Source organism: Carlito syrichta, unplaced genomic scaffold (assembly GCF_000164805.1).
Source record: "Carlito syrichta isolate Samal-C Ts95f unplaced genomic scaffold, Tarsius_syrichta-2.0.1 Scaffold303646, whole genome shotgun sequence".
NCBI classification, from domain to species: Eukaryota; Metazoa; Chordata; class Mammalia; order Primates; family Tarsiidae; genus Carlito; species Carlito syrichta.
This window is the reverse complement of record NW_007247742.1, coordinates 363,299-371,677: the sequence shown is the minus strand read 5'-3', so window position 1 is coordinate 371,677 and position 8,379 is coordinate 363,299. Positions and strand designations below refer to the sequence as shown.

General features: G+C 43.2%; 1 pseudogene; it reads right to left on the bottom strand.

Annotated features, from left to right (window-relative positions):
- Positions 1-694: 694 nt before the first annotated feature.
- On the bottom strand, positions 695-2,276 carry LOC103261267 (annotated as a pseudogene).
- Between the last annotated feature and the right edge of the window lie 6,103 nt (positions 2,277-8,379).

The following is an 8,379-nucleotide window of genomic DNA, read 5'->3' as shown; positions in this document are numbered from 1 at the left end:
CAGAGACATCCTTGTTTCTGTTCTTTCTCTAACCGCGCCCCCCCCCCCTCCCGCCGCTGCCTCTGACATCCTTCACGGGTTCCTGGGAGCATCTGGTGACCTTTAAGAGAATCTCAAGCCTACCCACCTAGATAGCTCAGATGCCCTCAAAGTGAGCAAGAGAGAACCTATGAGGTTTACTTTCCAAGAAGCAGGTATAGATCTTTCTGTTCTCAGATTCTCAAAATCACTGGGGAAAAGGAAGTAAAAGACATAGGTCCCTATCTCAGGGACACACATCAGAATAGAAGAAGAAGAGAAGGAATAGAAGAAGAAGGAGAAGGAAGATCTAACATTTGAGGGTCTACTATGTGTCAGGCATGTTCTGAGCACTTTCCTAACATTGAATCATTTGATTCCTGCACCACCTCCAAGAGTTAACATCCTAATATTTTAGAATAGAAAGCAGAGGGACAGAGATTAAAAATAAATTGTAGGCTCCCTCCCCAAATAATCTGCCTAAGTCATACAGCTAGTAGGGTCAGAGCCAGAAACCAGGAACTAGGAGTCCCAATGATTATGAATACTCTATGCTGACTTTCTTTCATTGCCTTCCCACCCACTACCTAAGGCATCTCTTTAATGCTTTTTTTTTTGACTTCTGAACTTTTTATTGGCCTCTTGCTTCCCGGAAGGGTACCCTGCTCCTGCTACCTCAACGCCTCTTGACTTTGGTGTCATTGGTCTCAGACACCAGTTTGCTGTCCACTATCCTGTGGGTGGTAGTCTTTTGGATGAGCTGAATGGAGCTGCTGCTGCCCAGGGTATCACTGAGACTGAAGTCCTCCCTGGTGGTGATATCAGCCTCCAACTTGACCTTGATGTTCAGCAGGGCCTTGTACTCCTAGGCCTGGCGCTGGCCCTCTGCCCAAGTCTGTGCCAGTGCAGACTCCAGGTGCAGCAGGGTGCCATTGAGCTGCTCCATCTGCACAGCATGGGGGGCCTCCACCTCCCTCAGGCTGTTCTCCAAGTTGGCCTTCAGGTTTTTCATGGAGTCCAGGTCTATCTCGAAGGACTGTGCTGTCTGTCTTAGCTCCACGAGCGTCATCTCGGCCGCTCTGATCTCAGCGGCCTGCGTGGTGACCACTGTTGTACTCTCCTCCATCTGCTGGGACGAGTACTTGTCCAGCTCCTCTCAGTTCCTCTGAGCCAGCTCGTCATACTGGACCTGGATGTCCGCCATGAGCTTGCTGAGGTCCTGAGATTTGGAGGCATCTACAGAGGGGACAATCTGGGCTTATAGAACTTTTACTTCATCCTCAAGGTTTTTCCTCATGAAGAGCAGCTCCTCATTGAGAGCCTCGATCTCTGTCTCCAGCTGCAGCCAGGTGACACTGGTGTCATCAATGACCTTGCGGAACTCATGGATGTCGCTCCCCATGGACTGGTGCATGGGCAGCTCTGTCTCATACTTGACTCTAAAGGCATCAGCAGCAAGAGGGACGTTGTCAATCTGCAGAAGATGCGGGCATTGTCTACAGAAGTTGCGAAGATCTGAGCCGTCAGGTCCTCAATGGTCTTGAAGTCATGCCCCAGTCTCTGAACTGGGGTCCCTTTTTCTCCAGGTATTCCCAGATTTTTCTCTCCAGCCTTAGATTCTTGGTCTCCAGGCTCCTCTCCCTCTCCAGGTAGGAGGCCAGGCGGTCATTCGCTCTTTTTTTCTCTCTTTCTTTCTCTCTCTCTCTCTCTCTTTCCTTTTTTCTTTCTTTCTTGTCTCACTTCGTCACCCAGGCTGGAGTGCAGTGGCACGCTCATGGCCACCCTAGCGTCGACCAGTTGGGCTCAGGTGATCCTTCCACCTCAGCCTTCCAAGTAGCACAGGCATGTGCCATCACGCCCGACTAATTTTTTTATTTATTGTAGAGACAGATCTCACCATGTAGCTTAGGCTGATCTCAAACCCCTGAGCTCAGGTAATCCTCTTGCCTCTGCCTTCCAAAGTGCTGGGATTACAGGCATGAGCCACTGTGCCTGGCCTATACAGCTCTTGCACGGTCTCCTTCTCGCTCTGGATGCCCCCCAAATTCCCAGCCATCCCAGCAGCCAGGTCCCCAGTTCCCGGACTGCCAGTCACCCGGGAAGCTGATGGAGCGGGACACAGAGATCCGGGAGCCAGAGTTGCCGGTGCCTGCATAGACGCTGGCCATGCTGCTGGTGGGCCAGAGGCTGGGTGGCCGGACGGAGTCCAGGGACGGGTAGTTGGTGGAGAAGGTGGTGGAGCGAATGATGAAGCTCATGGTGCCGGTGGAGAAAAGCCAGACTGCAGGACTCACGTTCTGCCTCTTTATTCAAAGCAGAGAAAACTGGTTCTCAGTAATCAAATATTTTTTCTAAATATTTCAACATGTATCTGAACTCCAGCTTTTATAACACAAATATTTGACTGTTTTGTTCTCTGCTGGGTCATCCTTTCCCTAAAGGGAATGAGATGAAATACTCCAACCTCTGCTTCCTTACTGGAGGTGGGCCACTCCATTAAAGTGAGCGCCTGGCAGACAAACACACATACAAAAACATTGCCTTGTACCAGCAGTGTGTTTCTATAGCAGGTCACAGAGTGTTCTACTTGGCTTGAAAAAATGGTGCCTTAGATATAAGTTTGGGTAAATATGGACTTGTGTATGATTTGTAGCAAAATTAATTAGGTTGATTCAAGTTAAGGCAAAAGCAATAAAACAGTTTCGTTTTTTTCCCCTAGACTTAAAAAAAAATGATGTAACTCTTTTTTGGTTTTTTTTTGTGTGTGTGTGTTGGAGTCTCACTCTGTCACCCAGACTGGAGTGCAGTAGCTGTTCCCGGCCACTGCAGCTTCAACCTGCTGGGCTCCGGCGATCCTTCCGCCTCAGCCTTCCAAGTAGCTGGAACTACAGCACACGTTACCACATCCGGCTAATTTTTTTGACTTATTGTAGAGATAAGGTCTCGCCAAGTTACCCAGGTGGGTCTCGATCCACTCACCTCAGCCTCCCAAAGTGCGGGATTACAGGCTGAGCCACCAAGCCCGGCTTGATGTAACTCTTATGGATGTCTTCATAGAACTATTCTTTTTTTTTTCCTGTGGAACTATTGAAATATAATTTAGGATAGTTTGGTGTCTATCTGAGGTAGCCAACATAAGCTGCATTATTCTGGCTTATGTTTGGATCGAACAAGATTTTAGTCCAGGGATAAGGGCATAATGAAGACAAGCTTCATTTTTGAAAGCACCAACTATATGTATGACTAATTTTTGAAAATGACATTAGAAAGCCCATTGTAAAAGACCATTTGCAGTTGGATAGTTTTCCTTATATTTTACATTATATTGTAGCTACGTTTGGGTCATGGTTCTCATGTCTTGAAGTGCATAAGATTTACCTAGGAGGTTTGTTTTTGAAAAAATTCAGATTCCCAGCATTATATCCAGGGATTACCTCAGCTGGTCTGAGGTGTGGCCCTGGAATCATCACTATTATAAATGGTTCAGAGGCCCCAGAAAGAGACTACTTCATAGGGTGGTAAGTACCAAAGAGAAAGTGCAAATCATTACTGTCTGGAGGCAGGTGGACACCTTTACCTGAAGTTCAGAATAGGTGGGCTACTGCCAGGTACAATCACCAGGAGCTTACTAAGTTCAGAGTAGCAAGGATGCTTTTAGTCCAGAGAATTATTCAAGCTCCTTAAAGCTGTTTTTCTAAATCGTCATAGTGCCTTCTCTGAAAAATGAATGTACAAGTATCCTATTTACTAACAGGTGTAATTAGGGTTAAAATCACTTTTTTTGATAGTTGTTTTTCCTCACTCCTCTCCCTCCCTCACTTCCACAGCGTCTCTGTCAGCCCAGGCTGAAGTGTAGAGGCACTATCATGGTTTCACCACAGCCTCGACCTTCTGGGTTCAAGTGATCCTTCCGCCTCAGCCTCCCAATCAGCCTGGCGGATTTGTTGTTGTTTTTGTAGGTCTCATTATGTTACCTTGGCTGGTCTCGAATTTCTGAGCTCTAGCAATCCTCCCTTCTCAGCTACCTTAAAATGGTAGGATTACAAGTGTGAGCCATTGTGTCTGGGCTGTTTTTCTTTTAAAAAGCAAAATATAGCACTGTGACTTGAACCCAAAATAATTCACATATAGAAACCCTTAACCCACAAATAAGAATAATGAATCAAAAGGAAGGACAGGATGATAGTTTCAATAATTAGTGACTGTCGATGAAAGCACCCCATATCAGGTACTTTTCAAAATAGATCTAGGGACAGAAATGTTTGGAAAGATATTTTTCTTTGGGAAGGAACTTCATGTGCCAGAAGTTCATGTAAATGTGTTTTTATGACCAAAGGAAGATTGCATTGATTCCTTAAGCTTTAGATAAATACATCTAATTTAGGTGAATAAATGCTGTCATGGATGTAAGTCTTAAAAGAGTTATGATTAATCTTGTACATATGCAAATTTCCTGCTTTTTTCTGTTTTACTTTCTTTTATAAAATGATTTGTTAAAAGTACTTTCTACTAGTCTCTTGCCTTTGAATGGCTTTAAAATTTATTATAGTTTTTTAATAGTGCAATGGGATGAGATTTTTCATGTTTCTATTTCACTGTTAGGTGTTAGGGCATTTAATGGAAGAAAAAAATCACAGCACTAAAAAAAAAAAAAGTGAGCGTCTGGAGTTGTGGTTGTACTCTGAATACTCGAATGGGGCTCCCTGTCTTCAGGCAAAAAAAATTGAAATAAGAGACAGCATGATATGGTGAAAAGAGTACAGGTTTTATTAAAATGTCCAAAATGTTTCATTGAAAAGAAACAAAAACTAGTTACATAGTCATTTCAACAGTTGATTTTTTATGCACACACAGAGAGACCCACACTTTCAGAAAGATACATGGGAGGCCGAGGTGAGAGGATTGCCTGAGGCTGGGGGTTTGAGACCAGCCTGGGCAACATGGGGAGACCTTGTCTCTACAATAAATCAAAAAATAAGCCGGGTGTGGTAGCATGCACCTGTAGTTCCGGCTACTTGAAAGTCTGAAGTGGGAGGGTTGACTGAGTCCAGTAGGTCAAGGCTGTGGTGGCCATGAACATGCTTCTGCACTGCAGCCTGGGTGACAGAGTGAGACTCTAACTCAAAAAAAAAAAAAAAGAAAGAAAGAAAGAAGAAAAGAAAAAGATACACGCCGAAATTAATAATGATGGCAAATTATATGTAATTTTTATTTTTCTGTACATTGTCTTAATTTTTTTTAATAAATGCATTTCTCTATAATAAAAAAAGTTCACCCAGAAAAGAACATAGGATGTATGACATATAGTTATATTACATAGGTGCTTTGCTGCTTACTCCCTGTGAGTAATTACTATGGACATCTAGTCATGTTTTTGAAAGCTGGACATATGTCTACACTACAACCTTGCAATTCCAGTTCCAAGTACAAATCCAACAGAAATGTGTACATATGCCACAATGCTTTGTTTCCATTTTAAAGATACCTTTTTTTTTTGAGTTGGAGTCTCACTCTCGTCACCTAGGCTGGAGTACAGTGGCATGCTCAGTGACATGCTCAACATGCTGGGCTTAGGCAATCCTTCCACCTCAGCTTTCCAAGTAGCTGGAACTACAGGCACGTGCCACCATGCCTGGCTTAACGTTGCCTTTTTTCTTAATTCAGCGTTTACTTGGTTGCTGCAAACCTTTTTCCAGAGTTCTGATAACGTTGGTTCTGACAATTACCAGAAGATATGCAGTACTATGTGCAATAATCCCTCCCTAAAAAACACTCAGATACTTATGACAGTAGAATACATGAATTGTGTTACATTCATACAGTGGAACTATAGAAACTGCAGTGAGAATGAATGAACTGCAACTATACACAATATGGGTGAATCTCATAAGCATGATGTTGAGTAAAAGAAGCCAGACATAAAAGGCTACACACTGTATAATCCCCTTAACTGAAAGTTTAAAAACAGATAAAAGTAATGTATGGTGCTTGCTATGGTTTGAATATATCCCCCCAAATTCAGGTGTTGCCAGTGTGATAATATTAAGAGGCAGGACCTTTATGAGGTGATCAGGCTATGAGGGCACCTTCCTCATGAATGGTTTAAGGTGCCCTCATAAAGGAGCTTGGCAGAACGAGGTCATCTCTCTTACTGCCTTCCAAAATTTGAGGACATAGCATTCCTCTCCTCTGGAGGATGTAACCCTCACCAGGCAACCGAGCTTGCTGGCACGCCGATCTTTGACTTCCTTACCTCCAGCGCTTGACAAAATACATTTCTCTACTTTTATTAATTACCAAGTTTGTGGAATTCTATTGTAGTAGCACAAATGGACTAAGACATTGCAGTACATTAAGATAGTGGTTTCTCTCAAATCAGGAGGTACTAGTTAGCCCTGGAAGGGTGTACGAGGGGGCTCTGGGGTTCTGATAATACCTGTTTATTGTTCTGGAGTGCTGGTTTCATGACTTTGTACACCTCACAAAATTCATCAAGCTGTACACTTATGACTTTTACATCTGTATATACATTCTATTTCAATTATACTTACCATTAAAAGAGGACATCGGCAAATGGCAGAATAGGAAATTTCACATGCCCATCTCTCCACAGAAACATACAAAAGAAATTGTCAGAACATTGTCAGAACTCTGGAAAAGGTTTACAGCAACCAAGTAAATGCTAAATTAAGAAAAATGCAAGCCGGGCACGGTGGTTCATGCTTGTAATCCTAGCACATTGGGAAGCGGAGGTAAGAGAATTGCCTCAACCCAGGGGGTTGAGACCAGCCTGAGTAACTTGGCGAGACCTGGTCTCTACAATAAATCAAAAACTTAGCTGGACTTGGTAGCACACGCCTGTAGTTCCAGCTACTTGGAAGGACGAGGCGGAAGGATCACCTGAGTAGGGCAGGTCGAAGCTGTGGTGGCTGTGAGTGTGCCACTATACTCCAGCCTAGGCAACAGAGAGACTTCAACTCAAAAAAAAAAGAAAAGAAAAAGGCAACTTTAAAATGGAAGCAAAGCAGGTTGCATGTATACTTATCCTTGTCCTATCCCTTCCCCAGCTGGGTGGCAGTTTAAAGAAAGCCTGCATTCCCAGTGAGGAACCCTTGTTTCTGGTTCTGGAGGAAGCAGAGCAGACTTTATTTATAAATTACTGTGTTTGTATGTTCTGACCTGTCTGGGGCTACCTGAAGGACTCATGCTAGGTTCTCATCTCTGTTTCCACTGTCTTGGAACCAACTCAGGGCACAAAAGAGGCAGGCATTTCTTGAAAACATTGCAAGGCAAAGTTGCAGGACACAAAACTAACATACACAAAAATCAGTTGTACTACATATACACACCAGCAATAAACAATCCACAAAAGTAAATTAAGAAAACAATTCCATTTCCAATAGCAATAGAGTAAATAAAATACTTAGAAATAAATTAAATGAAGGATGCACAAGAATTGTACGTGGAAAACTATAAAACACCAGTGAAAGAAATTAAAGAAGACGTAAATAAATGAAAGACACATCCAGGGTAAATGCAGGACATATGCTCCACTCCTCCTCCCCTGCTGGTGACTGTTATCTAATTGGGAGAATGGACCTTGGCCAAGGTCACCTGTGCCCGGTCAAAATGCAGGGGATATGTACACCTGCATACTCAAGGCAGTTACTAAGAGAGTAAGCATCTTTGTTCCTGCTTCTTTGCACGTAATTTTATTGTTTGTTGTTCCCATTCCCATGCTGGGAGTATATAATCTCTCACCACATCTACTGGGGTTCAGGAATCTTTGTACCAATAGGCCGCCTTTGGTTCCCTCCTGTAAGCATTAATAAACCAATGTCTTTACCAACTTGTCCTCGAGTGATTTCTTCAGAATAGGAAAACATCATATGAGTACCCTGTCTGATTTGGGGCTGCTGTGATACAATATGCCATATTAATGACTTTTAGAAGTCTTCATATTGTTAAGATGGCATTATTACTCAGTTATATTCAGATTCAATTCCTATCAAAAACCCAATGGCTTTTTTGTTGTTGCAGAAATGAAAAAACTCATCCTAAAATCCATATGGAATTTAAGGGAAACAACATTAGCCAAAGCAATTTTGAAAAATAAGGACATTGCATAATCAACATTTTATACCTAACCCTGAATTGTACCCCACATCTTTTTTTTTTTTTTTTTTTTTCAGTTGGAGTCTCACTCGGTCGCCCAGACTGGAGTGCAGTGGCCGCTCCCGGCCAGTGAAGCCTCGACCGCTAGGCTCCAGCGATCCTTCCACCTCAGTCTTCGAAGTAGCCGGAACTACAGGCGCGCGCTACCACACCCGGCTAATTTTTTGATTTATTGTAGAGATGAGG